Below are 15,059 nucleotides of genomic sequence, written 5' to 3'. Positions count from 1 at the left end.
TTTTTTGGTTTCAAGAATATCAACAATAGAAGCTTGCTCCAAAGTCGTACCACTGCTTATCGTCGTCTCCCGGATGCTCGAGTATATGGTAAAATCGCAATCCCGGCCCCGTTATTAATTTTCTGATTTTTCTTTTTCTTTTGTTTTTTTTTAGAGTTAGTTTCTGTTTTTTTTAATTTAATCCATTTTCTGATTATGTTTGTCTTTGTTAAATCGCTTCGGCGATATCGTGCGTTCCGTTTTATTTTAATAGCTAATTTTTGTTTTGCTCATGTTGGTTCACAATACATGTGTTGAAATTTAATTACATGTTTTAATACTTGGTTTAATTTGAATCAATAGGTTGATATTGGTGTTGTTAAAATCTGAAATTTAGATATTTTTATAATGAAATAGGGTACTAGTAGCTTTATTTTAGTAGGGTGGCTGAAGTGACCCTTTGGCTCCTGCCATAGCAGATTTCAGGCTGTCCTTTCACCTTTTGGACAGCCTTTAGCCCACAAATTCAGCCTCTTTTGGACAGATTTTTGGGGAACCAAAATCTGTCCAAAAAGTTGGCTTTTCTTTGCCTATTTAAGGGCTGCCCTTTCTTCAATTATAAAGGACTCCAACACACTACAATTGAGAAAAAAAACACACAAAAACATTAAAAAAAATCAGCACTTGAACACATGGAAAGTAAGCTGAAATGGTAAGCTTTAGGAGTTGATTTTAGAGTGCAAACTTTTAGAAAAGTATAAGTCCTCTTTAGAGTTCGTTTCTGGGTTTCTCCTCTGAATTTTCGGGCTGTTTTAACACGGATTTGCTGCTGATTTTGCTGTTGTTGTGCTGCTGTTTTTTATGCTGGTTGAATTGCTGGACTACCATTTATTCTTTTGCTATTCAGGTAATCCTTTAAGACTCGTAATGTATGTATTTTTAGCAATGGGAATAAGTTGATATGTCAGTAGTTTTATGGATTTTTAAGCATGTTTTCAAGCTATTGTATTCGAGTAACAATGTTAAGTATGCCATGAATGACTTTAGGTGTATAACACATAGCATGAGTTTGTTTTAGTTGCTGAAATTTCAATGCAACATTGCTTCTAGGATTGCTGTTTTTTTTTCGAATCTGGCCATTTTTGCCATTTTTGCAAAAGTGGCTATTTTTGTAAAGTATTTTTTTTGAATCTGGCCATTTTGCCAGCTTTGCAAAAGTGGCTATTTTTGTAAAGTGTGTGTTTATACAATTGTGGCTATGTAGTTAATGGTCATAAATGCAAACTAAGTTAAAGAACCAATATTGTATCAACTTTGGGCCTTATTGAACCAAAAAATAAAAGCTGGCCCATTTACCTTAAACAACAAAATTACCCTTTTCTTCTATATAGCATTGGGCCAATAAAAATCCATTTCTTGGCCCATTTTTTTAGTAATAAATTCCAGCAGCCCAAGAGGTCTTTACAAGCTGGCCCATTTCCCCTTTTAACAAAGAAGTTGGCCCATCCCTTTAAAATAGATAGAGTTGGTCCAACATTTATTTGCATAATATTTTCAATAATAAGATTAGAAAAATAGAAATAAAAATCAGATTTTTTTTTATATACCAATTAAGTAACTCACTTTCTTCCAATTAATTATATCGAACGCTAGGCAATTAGTAGGTGCGCTCTAATTCCACGGTTTCGCTTGCGTAACGTGATGTTCAACATTCAATAATTTAATTCAACAAGGTCATACAATATTCGTTAGTTTTCCAGTTGATTTTTAGTTTAATAAACTCTTTGCCAAACTCGCGGATTCGCTTGCGTAGCGCGATAATTGACCTTTTAATAAATTTCAAAAAAAAATTAATAATTAAACTCTTAGAATGTATTAATTTTCCTAGAAGTAAATAACTTGCTAACAATTGTTTGTCATGACTGCGGATTCGCTTGCGTAGCGCCGTTATGATTAAATAATAAATTTCGTCGATCACGCATTCGCTTGAGTAGCGCGACGGTTGACTTGTAAATTTTAAAGAGCTAATTTTCTCAAATGTAGTATTTTTTTTTAAAAGTATTACAAATAATTGATTGTCATGATTTCGGTTTCGCTTGCGAGGCACAATTATGATAATTAATTAGTTATTTTTTATTCGATCACGCATTCGCTCGCGTAGCGTGGTTATGACATTTTTTATATTATTCAAAAACATTGTTTGATTTCTCTAATAATCAAGAGATAAAAGCGGATAGGTACAACATGAAAATAATATAAATCACAGTTTGTCCTGTCACACCTCCTTTTTACACACCTACCCCGAAGGATAATGTATAAGGGAGTTTTTCCATTTAAAGTGACATTATTCGAAATGGGATTATTTATTTGGTTTTTAGAGTCGCCACTTGGGATAGGTTTGGCTTTTGGTGTCCCAAGTCACCGGTTTATCTTAAATCCCAAATCGAGGAAAATTTTGACTTCCCGAATGGAGTCTGCGAACCAGAAATTCTGAATAAGGAATTCTGTTGACCCGAGGGAAGGTGTTAGGCACCCCCGGATCCCGTGGTTCTAGCACGGTCGCTTAAACTATTATAATTGGCTAAAAATCTGATTTTAATGCATGTATCCTATAGTGCAATTTTAAAAGTTATTTACCGCTTTTAATAAAAATTTTAAGAAAGTGAACGTCGTTTAAAAACATATTTTTGGATCACGTCACATGAAATGCACCCGGATCCTTGACACATTTTTACTCAACGTTTTGGGATTTGGATTTGGGTCGCATGAAATGCACACCCGTATTTAGGAAGGTAAAATTATTAAAAAAGCGCGCCTAAAGCGACTAACGTGTTATTATTTTTTGCGGGAGGCCGTGAAATTCGCTAAACGGCATGTCCCGAATTCTAAGAATTTTAATATAAACAATTAAAGATGGGCCACACAATTTATGCATTTTATTTGGCGCGGCTCACCTCATTTTATTATTTAAAGGCCAACCTAAAACAAACTACGATTTTCTATTGGATTTGTCTCTTCAGGGCCTGATTAATCAATATTATTAATGCTATTATTAGAAGCAATCAAAGAATTTTGGGCCTCGAGTTCAAGTACACACTTGAACAAGAGGCAAACCTCTTAACTCAAGCATGCTACTTAACTAGGAGGCCCAAAGCCTATGTTATAAATTTAATCTCGTAATCTTAATATACACTCAGGCCTTCAATATTGAATTTTGAATTTGGCCCAACAAATAACAGTGATATCAGTTCGCTTTGCGGCCTGTTACCAGCCTTAGCCTCAACGCAAGCCCGATTGGGAAAGCAGGTAGGCCTGGAATTAAACCCTTCGTCAGTCATATTGGGGTCCAACAAAATGGCTTGGGCTATGCGCCCTGGGCTTGTCAACGGGCCCAAAAAAATGACTGAAAGGATTCCAAGCTGTTCAGTTCATTGATTAGGATAACAAGTAGAAGGGAATTCCAAATTCAATACCACTATTAATTAATTCTACATTTGATACTTAATCTAAACTGATGACATGTTACAAACATTTAAAGGCTTTGATAGCTAGTTAGTGTAATCACACTCAGAACTTATTTGGCATGCTGGAACAGTGGTTATTTGATTTCAAAAACCGATTATAATTGTTTGCACTAATTCTAATATCACTTTTACTAACATTTAATCAGAGAGTTGCATTTAAATCAGTAAGATACCATATGAAACATTCACAAAATGATGAACACGTGAGACACTGTTTTGTTAACACTTATAGGATTAATCCTACTATCATGAATTTTAAAAGTCAGCAGCAAATTTAAACGAATCATGAATTATAGTGTCATGAATAACTAACATGAATCCTACCATAACTGAAACCATAATCAATCAAATCAGAAAGTCCATATAGTCCAGTTAAGTACAAATCAGAGAATGTTCAAATGTCAACTATTCTTACTACATATCTAACAGTAGACTAATCATGAGAGCAACAACAATAACATGCTATTTCTCCAGTAATTCAAATACACTTGCGAATTGAGTTCTTCATACCGCACTTGAAATGAAGGATGTACCTGGGATTACAATGAGATAGAAAGGAAGGAGAGGATCAGTCAGCAGCAGCAGGTAATAATCATCAACTAAAACCAGCAGCAACACAGCTCACAAATCGAGCACCAAAAATCCAGGAAAAGGAAAAGGATGCAATTGACTTCAAAGGAACTTCAATCAACCACATACACCAGCTAGATTTGAAAACCAGCTCGAGGAACCAATGCAGTTGAACAAAAACAGATCTGGAAAGGATTTTATACTATATTTTTTGTTGATTTTTCAAGACTTTGTTTCTAGGATCTAATGTTTTATATCTAAACTCTCTATTTCTACCAGTAATTTTTTTGGATTTTTTCAGTAGTTTTTTCAGNAAATAAATGGTGACTTGGAACACCGAAAAAATCAATTCCAAGTGGCGACTCTGAACAATAAAATAATCCCTACTCAAGTTTTTGTCACTTTAATTGGAAAAACTCTTTAACCCATACATACCTATATTTCGGGGGTAGGGGGTACAAAAAGAGGTGTGACAGTACTTAACTTACGGTTACAAGTTCAAAAGTTAAGGACAATAGGTCCTTAACTTTGACTTACAAGTTCAAAAGTTAAGGACGCTTGGTCTTGAAGTTTGAGTTCCAAGTTCAAAACTTAAGGACTTTCTGTCCTTAACTTTGAGTTTCAGTTTCAAAAGTTAAGGACAGGCAGTCCTTAACTTATAGTTTCAAGTTCAAAACTTAAGGACATGCAGTCCTTAAGTTATTGTTTCAAGTTCAAAACTTAAGGACATGCAGTCCTTAACTTTGAGTTTCAGTTCAAAAGTTAAGGACAGGCAGTCCTTAACTTATAGTTTCAAGTTCAAAACTTAAGGACATGCAGTCCTTAAGTTATTGTTTCAAGTTCAAAACTTAAGGACATGCAGTCCTTAACTTTGAGTTTAAAGTTCAAAAGTTAAGGACAGACAGTCCTTAACTTACAGTTACACGTTCAAAAGTTAAGGACAAGCAGTACTTAACTTACGGTTATAAGTTCAAAAATTAAGGACAATAGGTCCTTAATTTTGACTTACAAGTTCAAAAGTTAAGGACGCTTGGTCTTGAAGTTTGAGTTCCAAATTCAAAACTTAAGGACATGTAGTCCTGAAGTCCTGAACTTAGAGTTCCAAGTTCAAAAGTTAAGGACATGTAGTCCTGAAGTCCTGAAGTTAAGGACATGAGCAGAAGGGTATTTTTGTCCGAGCAGTTAAAGTTTATTAAACCAGTGGCTAAAGACTAAAGATATTTAAAACGCTGACTTTAAAATAAAGACATAAGCTGTTAGTGGCTATCTGTGCACATCCCCTAAAAAGTTACACTACTTGTTCAAGGGCACTGCATCTTTGTTCTGCTTCTTTCCTTCTCAGGTAATACTACTACTCCTATATTTTAGTTTTAGTTTCTTCTCAGAATTTATATATACACGTCTTTTGCTCCTTTTTCTCTTTTTATCTTTAAAATTAATTCTGTGCACGGTTTTTGCTATATATGTGTATATACCTCTACAGGAATAGACAGTAATCACGACTCCTCTTTCCCCCCACCTATTTGTACGTGTAATCAAAATTTCTGTAATCAAGACTCTTTTTTCCCCACCTATTTTGTACTTCTAAAGCAAATTTCTGCATGATTTTTGAGAGTGTTGTGGTTATGGCCATGTTAGTACCTGATTGATTCTAGTAGTTGGAAGAAGAAAGAAAAACTACAAACTTTATCTCATTCCGTAAATTGTTATGCCGCAGGAGACTCATGGAGAAAAGACTGCGACTTTCCAATAATTTTGTTCTAAGGAAGGTAAATCCTGCTACAAGACTTCTGCTACTATCCTTTTCTCATAGATTGATTTGATGAAACTGATTTTCTTTTCTATTTTTCTAGTGTTCAAGACGTGTTTGCACTACAGAGAATCGCATTAGTCAGTTGCCTGATGATATTCTGGTACATATACTATCTTTCCTTAGCGTTAAGGAAGCAGCAGACACCAGTGTCCTCTCCAAGCAGTGGTTACCCTTGTGGAGATATGTTCCTCGGCTTGATTTTGATGCTACCAAACAATTGGATGAAGTAGCAGTGGATCAAAAGCTTCAGAGAAGGCACATGAAGAAGTATATGAGATGGGTCAAACGTACTTTAATTTGCAAATGTGTAAAGCTCAAAGATTAGACCAATTTCGTGTTCGTTTTGACTTTAACGAATTTGCCCAGCATGAGATTGACAAGTGGCTTGAATTTGCCTTTGCTAGGTGATGATAGGCTATAATTACGTATTTTAGTCGATTATTACACTCTAATTTACTGCACTTTAATCGAGTAAGCATATTGCGCACAGTATAGTAAAATGCACATAACTTTTCGCTCAGAACTCCATTTGTGCTCCACAATATATGGTTGGAAAGCTAACTCAAAGGGCTACAACTTTCATGTTTTACGTTTTTCCATCCAAACGGAACAGGGTGAAAAACGCGGTCGAAACCGCGATCGCGGACCTGAGGTGGGCTGAGGTAGTACACTTGCCAAATACCGCGTCCGTACCGCGGTTGACCGCGGCCGCGGTCGTCCAGACGTGAAAAATTGTCCTTTTTCGCGTAGGAGAAGGTATAATTGTTTGGGCCCGACCCTACTTGGTATATATACATGGAAAAACGGTATTTTAAGAGGTTGGACACACTTTTGACATAATTTAGACCTAAGGAGGCTAAGGAGACCGGAGATTCGATCTAAGGAGGCAGAGACACAATAGGAGCAAGATTCTTCAACGAGTTTTTCCTTCCTCTTCCTATTTTTCGTTGTTGGTTATGACTTTTAGTATTGTAGTTTTACATACTATTATGAATAACTAATTTGTTATCTATGGTTTTGATATAACCTTTTGTAGGATAAATTCTTGTTATATTTTTATATAATTGAGCCGTTGGATTTCTCTACTTGTTCAACTGCGTGTTTATTGTTGTTGATTGAATGGCCATCGATTGACTGTGCCTATTTATTATGTGTTGCTTGAGAAATGATACATATTTAGGTGGTTGTTGAACAACGTCACTCCTAACGTATGTGAGAAATCAATACAGCGGGTTTAAAGGTAGGTTTAGAAATAACAAAGCCTTGACGTGGTCATAATGAGCGGTTAGATAAAGCCAACTAGTGTTGTTCGAAAGAATATGTCTAGTAAATTGTTGTAGTTGCTCGAGAGAGAATTACGGCATCTAAAGTGCTCAAGATCAGTAGAGAATACATTGGCAAAATTGTAGGAAACATAGCTAGAAGGATTCCGACAATTGGGGAAATCATAACTCTAGACCTCCTTAATTTAGTCTCCAACCCTTTGTCTCGTTAGTTGATAATTTTACCGCATCGTAGTATTTGCTAGTTAATTAGTTAGAAATATAAATCTCAATCTTTATAATTTAGAAAATTGTTCAAACTTGTCTTCTTAGTGATATTAAACAGATATAGCTAAGCCTTAGGCGTGATCACTAGGCAAGTTCAAAGGCTAGAGTTAGACTTGTTAGAAGGTGGGGAGCGGATTCAAGCTTCAGATTATTGCTATAGGTTTCCAGCGGAGCTCCTATTGGTCTCAATCATTATGCTGGTCAGCCTCAGTCAAACAATGTCCACAAGTTGCCACCTCTTTGCCATCAGTGGTGAAGCGGGAAACTTAATAAGGATGTTCAAAATTTGAACACCCTTTGCCAGCGGGCTATGGAAGGGTGTTCAAGTCTATTTTTAATCAATAACAAGTAATATTTTACCTTATACGTAGTATAATTTTTCGGCGAAGGGTGTTCAATTGACCACCCTTGGGCCAACATAGATTCGCCCCTGTTTGGCATAATTTTAAGTCAGTAAAGGTACTGTTATTTAAGTCAGTACATGTGACAGGTGAAGTTCTTGAGTTCTTCCTGTACAATTGTCCCTTTGTTGAAGAAATGGTAGTTCATGGATCGGAAACGCTGGTTAATTTGGAAGCTGTTGGTCCTTCCCTCAAGTTGAAACGCTTGGAGATATGGTTCTGCCTTGATTTAAAATCACTTAAAATTTGTGATACAAACATCGTAACACTTAGGACTTCATCAGCCCACAAATTATTGCTTTCAAATGTTCCAATGCTGATTGAGGTCGACATTGGGGGTCACCCGTTCCAGCATATTTTGGATAACATAGTGCCTTGGGGTTCCTGCATGCTCTCTTGTAGAACCCATTTAATAAAGTAAAGAAAAGGAGAAAGTTGGCAACAAGTTGCAATTGCAACAAGTTGCAACCAGAGACAAAACAAGTCGGCAACAATGTAAAACCAATTTGCAAAATTGGTTTTCTGAATGGTTGTTGCAAGTTGACGAATCTTGTTCTCGGCAATGACAACTTGCATATCAAATTGCAACAAACTAAATCAATCTGATTGGTTTAGAGCTTGGCAAGTTTTACTATAAATAGGAGCCTCGATCGTTCAGTTTAAACACACCAAAAAAGAGAGAGAAGCAACAGAGAGTTAGAGAGAGTAATCCACAGATTGTAGTCTGTGAGATAAATAGTGAGTGGGAGTAATATTGTAGTGAGGTGTTTAAAATAAGAGTGTTATTTCTTTCGAAGTTGTAGTAGTCTCTTGACACTACTAAGTTGTAATATTATATTGGTAATATTGCTCCGCTGGGGTATTGTACTTTACCCGTTAAAATGTTTGGTGTCGTTGTTACTCTCTTGTGTTATTGTGATTTATCGTGGATATTGTTCCTGAGTGGGATATTATTTTATCCCAACAACGTGGTATCAGAGCCATGGCGAGTAATGGTCCGCTGTCTTTTCAGTATCCCCGTCTCACAAAAGATAATTATGAGAAATGGTGTCTACGTATGAAAGCCATTCTAGGCTCCCAGGATGTGTGGGAAATCGTAGATAGAGGGTATGCAAAACCCGATAATGAGGAAGCTCTGCCTCAAAATGAAAAAGATGTCTTGGCAAAGACAAGGAAGAAGGATCAACAAGCCCTCACGCTCATCCACCAATGTTTGGATGATGCCATGTTTGAGAAGGTGGCAGATGCTACCGCCTCAAAGGAAGCTTGGGAGATTTTACAAAATTCTCTTCAAGGAGTTGACAGGGTGAGGAAGGTAAAACTTCAAACTCTAAGGGCTGATTTTGAAGTTTTAAAAATAAAAGAATCCGAATGCATTTCGGATTATTGTTTAAAAGTGAAGGCTGTTGTGAATCAATTAAGAAGATACGGGGAGGACATAAAAGATGTTCGTGTGGTAGAAAAGATCCTTCGCACTTTAACACCTAAATTCGATTTTGTGGTGTGTGCTATTGAAGAGTCTAAAGATTTAGACTCAATGATGGTGGAGCAATTGGAGGGTTCTTTACAGGCCCATGAAGAAAAGATCAAGAGGAGACAAGAAGTGCCATTGGAGCAACTTCTTAAAACTCAGGCATCCTTCAAGGATTATGGAGGTGGAAAAAGCTATCGAGGGAATGGACGAGGACGAGGCCATGGCGGTAATGGACGAGGAAGAAGTAATGGTAACAATTTCAACAATGAAGTTAAAATCAACCAAGTATTCAGAGGTTGTGCTCGTGGACAAAAAGGAGGAAGAGGACATGGCTACTACCAAGAAAATAATGGACAAAGGTATGACAAATCAAAAATTGAGTGTTATAATTGTCATAAATTTGGCCATTACTCTTGGGAATGTCGTAGCAATGTTGAAGAGAAAGCTAACCTTGTTGACGACAAGAAAGAAGAAGATGAGTCAATGTTATTGCTGGCACTCAAGGAAGAAGACATGGATGATTGCAGCTCGTGGTATTTGGACAATGGAGCAAGCAATCATATGTGTGGATGCAAAAAAAAGTTTTTGGAGATCAATAAAACGGTGAGAGGTTATGTGTCCTTTGGAGATACCTCAAAGATTCAAATCGAAGGGATAGGTACGATTCTGATCTCCTATAAAGATGGTAGTCACAAGCTAATTCAAGATGTTTATTATGTGCCAAAATTAAAAAGTAATATTTTGAGTTTGGGCCAACTTCTTGAAAAGGAATATGACATCCACATGAAAAATATGCATCTTTGGCTTAGAGATTCAAGTGGAATTCTAATTGCTAAAGTGCATATGGCAAAGAATATATTATTTTCTCTGAATCTTTAAACAATTGATGCAGAGTGTTTGAAGGCTAATGTGCAAGATGAATCATGGCGTTGGCACATGCGATTTGGACACTTGAATTTTGAAGCGCTCAAATCAATGGGAGAAAAGAACATGGTACATGGGATACCATCAATCAACCATCCAAATCAACTGTGTGAAGCTTGTCTTCTAGGAAAATATGCAAGGAGGAGTTTTCCAAAGGAGGCTATGTCAAGATCAACCAAGCCGCTCCAACTTGTTCACATTGATGTGTGTGGACCAATCAATCCACCTTCTTTTGGTAAAAGTAGATACTTTCTGCTTTTCATTGATGACTTTAGTAGAAAGACTTGGAGCATTACAAGTTTCCTGAACTCACCAAGCTCAAGAAATTTGTCCTACAAGTTTTAGCAAAGGAAGACATGAGTGTCTTAGGTTGCATAAATGTCATAGGGGCTGCTCCACAGTTGAAGGAATTTGAGTTGAAGGCAAGTGTCAAGTCTGATTTGATCATTTCAAGTTCGTTCAAGAAATTAGTGCTGATTTTGCTTGTATACTGTAATTGAGTTAACAGGTGCTGTCTCTTTGAAGAGGGAAGTTGGCCCTTTTTAATATAGTAAATGGTGAAACAGAAAAAGTATATAGAGAAAATTTAATAGAACCCTTTTTTGTTCATGGGTACTTTCACTGACTCTAGCTATTTCATTGGTACACCAATTTCAATTTTGAAAATTCCCAGTGGATTTCAATGCCATCTCAAGTTTTCAATGCATATGAACTTGGTATGGGATGAACCAAGTAATCATTTTTATCCGTTCTGCAGCCTATTTGATAGGATCCTTTAATAGAACTTTCATTTTGGTATGAAGTAGTAAACATCTAATTCTACGATTATTTCTTTTCCAGCACGCTAGACATTTTTTCAGTTCTTGCGTATTGGCCTAGGAAAAATATAGGAAAGGGAAAGAGTTGGGGTAGCAGTCATTCATTCCCCATGGAATCATTGATTTGAGGTATCGAATAACATTTGAAATCTATAATTTAGCTCTTTGGATGTGCACGTGCTGACAAAATTATGACAGTTGAATATTAATTACTGGTTTAATGGCTTCCAAACTTCTTTAATATGACTTCCTTGGCCTAAGCCTTTTTCTTATATATTAACCTGAACTGTGAATCATAGGCAACATGTAGCTCTTTATTCGTTGCAGCCGGTGGATTTTAACTGTGATTTATCCAGGGCCTGCAAGGTTGTGCTAGCTTATACTTGTGCTAGGTTAGTTTCCTTGAACGAGTTAATAAAATTATGCTGACATTTACGAGCTGTGGCGTACGCAGGATTTTTTATAAGCGGTGTCACAATTTGATGAAATGAACAAATAAACAACTTATTGTAGTTGTAACGGTGTCATTTTCTATATTTATCCCTAATATTTTTATTTTTCTTATACAGAATTAATAAAAAAATTTGGCAAAGCGGTGTCCCGTGACACTGCATAGGGCAAGGTGTATACGCCCCTGTTTACGAGTTTGACATGAACGAGTTATAGATGATGATTGCAATGCACTTTTTTGTCATTTGAGTTTTCTTTCTGTGGTTTAATTTCCTTATATGGCAGTTTGATGTTTTATACTTCAATACCACACAAGAGGGAGTGATTTGTGTGATGCCTGATTTTCGCGTGCACTGGATTATCAAAGAACCTGATTCTTCTATGAGTTCCTTACAATATAGTTGCGGAATAAATAATGCAGAAAGTAAAGAACACAAGGATTTTTACGTGGAAAATACCTGGCTCAAAAGGTGAAATAGGATTTCCCCAAACTCTCCATTAAATCAATGAGCCAAAAACAGCATTTACAAAACACTTTTGTAAACCTAGGATTAACTCTAATCCCGTTGTGGCAAACAACCTCTAACTGTTGCGACAACTTCAAGTTAACTCTAACTTGAATACTCTAAGTACCTATTACAATTGCCTCTAGATAAAGCTGAAAGGTAGAATATGAAAACACCTACTACAATTGAACTAGAATAAAAGACAGACACTTGATGTCGATTCTTCTATCTGATTCACGTAGCTTCAGGTTTGCACAGTTGAATCACACACGAACTGCTTGCAAAATTGCCTTGCTATTTTGCTCTCAATTCACGTTTAACTTCTGTGTTTGTGCAACACTTGTACAGCGAGAACATCCTGCAATTTATAGAGTTAGTAGATAAAGAAATAACTAGAATTCTAATGCTACTCTTCCTTGGTGGAAGAGTTCTAATTGATTTCAACTTCTAACTCCTTCCCAATCTTGAACAGTGTTCTCTTTGAGTAAGGAGTCCTTCTCCTTATCAATTATGCAACCTTTTCGACAGGAGATATCAATTATACTAAGTTAAGCTTATCTCTTTCACGTGCATCTCATATGCTCGAATCTGCCCGTTTCTATGCACCACAAGGGATGGACCAGGTTCATGCCTAAGCTTCCTTTGTCAATCTTCAAAACTAACGTTCACTTGGGCCTACACAGTTATTGTGGTTCCTCCCCTTGAGGTTAGAAAGAGAGTGTAGGAAGGCAGTAAGATGTCCACTCCATCACCTCAAAGTGCTCAGATTGTCTGGATATTATGGACATACTAGTGAACTTGAACTCGTTAGGTACTTTCTGGAAAAAATGCTATCATGCTCTAAAAAATAATTGTTGATCCTTGTACTCAGTATGTCCATCGTCTCAGGGTGGGACCTGATGAAATTGCAAGAATTTCGCTAAGCTCCAGCTTGAAGGTGAAGTACCTCCACATATTGAGTTGGTGATAATGTGAAAGTAAGTTAATCGAATGGGCTAGGCCGGGCTTATTTAATTTTTATTTTTATTTTTTGTATTTTGTATAACAATCGTAATTTACAGTAAGATAAATTAAAAATGTAAAACACTAAAGACTAACGTATAAAAAGAATATTTGAATAATCAAAGGCTTTAAAAGCCTATACTTGAAAAATTCATTACGAATTTAAGATAATACAATGAACATGAAAAAAATTATAACTTATAACTTGATATGTAAGGATCAAACTTCAAAGGCTTTCATGCTACTAAAAAACAGCAAATTTGCGACCGTCAAATCACTTGGAAATCGGTCGAAAATCGTGTTTTTCCGACAACTTCCAACTGAAAAGTGTCAATCGAAAAATACGTGGTCGCAATATATTTGTGACAGAATCAGTCAAAATTTTACGACGAATTCAGTTGCAAATTGAAAAATACTGGGACATTTGAATTTAAACAATTTGCGACCGAATCAGTCGCTAAATTTGCACTGATTCAGTCACTAACCAGAAATTAAAAAAAACAAATACAAATTAAAAGTTCTGACCGATTCCGTCGGAAAATTTAAAAATAAAATTAATTTTCAATTAATTATTCCGACTGATACAATCGTAAATATTGAATTATTAATTAATTAAAATTTTCAGAAATTCTTCACTGATTCAATCGCAAATCTTAATTATTAATTAATTAAAATTTTTAGAAACTCTCCATTTGCAACTGAATCAGTCACAAATCTTAATTAAATTTTGTTAGAAATTTTCAATTTGCGACTGAAGCTGTCGCAAATCTGGGCATTTTTAAGCAGAATCCTGCTGTATTTTTAATTACACCACCTGCCAAATAAAACAGCCAACCAAACACCTAACAATTAACCAAAAACCTCATATAACAATCCAAGATCCAATATTTACTACAAAACAAACAGTAACATTTATAACAATTCAACCAACTATCAAACATGTCTCTAACTTCAACTCTAAAACATTCAAATAGCCTATTCAGAATCAGTCTTCTCCTTAGGCTCAGAGTACTCAATTGCAGCTTCTTTCTTGCTTTTCCTTTTTAACAATTTTTGGATTAAAGCCTGAGTTGCTTGAAATTCTTGCGACATTTGATCCACTTTTTGACGCATAGCTTTCATGTCTTCGTGGGAAACTGATGCCCCAGTGAATAATGCTGCTGGTGGATGACTGGAGGATGGCTGTACTCCAATCCCGTAGACTCGACCTTTATTTATTACTTTCACGAGAAATAAAAGAAAAGAAAGTAAAAGAAGTAAGAAAACAAACAAGCAACTTTCAAATTAATACCAAAATAGATAATTACATAATATTTGTACCTTTATTCACGCCACCAACCGCCTATGTCCAAATTGCAGTCATATCCTTCGGGGCCAGCTAAGTTCCTTCAGGCTGAGTTTGTCACCATGCATCAAGATCAAACGAAAAATCGAAACACAGAAGTATTAGCACTTAAATTGTTTCTTAACAAACCTAACTTGAATGTATAAAAATTCTAACTTTTTAAAATATTGTTCAACTCTAACTATTATAACCTAAATTAAGTACTAGCACTTAAGTTGTTTCTTTAGTTGCTTTTTACATAAACAAGAATTCCATACTTATAGAACATACCCAAATTATTTTAAATTTTTTCTTGATTTACTATTGGAAACATACAAGTATACTAGCTATTTTCACAAGAACATCTAACTAAAAAGAAAAAAAAAAGCTAATTAGTCCAAACAAGTAAATTTTTAACAAGTCGCTATATACATATTATATTGAAAAAATTATTACTAATTTATCTATACTATATTGAAAATTATATAGCTAATTTATACACACTATTTTTGTTAAATTAATGCAAAAAAAAAATACTCGAAAAACGACCAATGGATCTGGTGCCGAACCACCACTGGAGGGGGGATGAGCCGCTAGATTCCTGCACTAAAAACAAGTTAAACAACTTGGGAACAAAAAATTTGGGGGAGGGGGGAAGGGGGGGGGGGGGGTATTTAGGGCGTGGACGGGGAAAGTGGAGGCGGGTGGATGAAGAGTGAGAGTG

The sequence above is a fragment of the Nicotiana attenuata genome, unplaced genomic scaffold (assembly GCF_001879085.1).
Source record: "Nicotiana attenuata strain UT unplaced genomic scaffold, NIATTr2, whole genome shotgun sequence".
In the NCBI taxonomy this organism is placed as follows: Eukaryota; Viridiplantae; Streptophyta; class Magnoliopsida; order Solanales; family Solanaceae; genus Nicotiana; species Nicotiana attenuata.
Note: the sequence above shows the minus strand (reverse complement) of the source record.